Source organism: Suricata suricatta, chromosome 3, assembly GCF_006229205.1.
Source record: "Suricata suricatta isolate VVHF042 chromosome 3, meerkat_22Aug2017_6uvM2_HiC, whole genome shotgun sequence".
NCBI classification, from domain to species: Eukaryota; Metazoa; Chordata; class Mammalia; order Carnivora; family Herpestidae; genus Suricata; species Suricata suricatta.
In genome coordinates, this window is record NC_043702.1 from 6,732,423 (window position 1) to 6,732,686 (window position 264).

Sequence of the window (264 nt, forward strand, 5' to 3'; positions counted from 1 at the left end):
TAAGAAACATTACTGGCAGCCAAGCAACCTACTCTCTGTGCGTAGCAGAAAGCATCCCCTGTCCATGGGTGTTCAAGTCGATTCTACCCTCTTCTGTCCACATAGCACCACAGTGAGCGGATCGCGGACGCCCCTCCTATGCAGCAGGTGGGTTAAAAAAGACAAAACCTCATTTATTCGTTCATTCAACAAATATGAACTCACGGCCAGGTCCCTTTGTGGTTGTTCCTGGCTCTTCCTCCAAACCTAAGGTCCCAGCCCTCA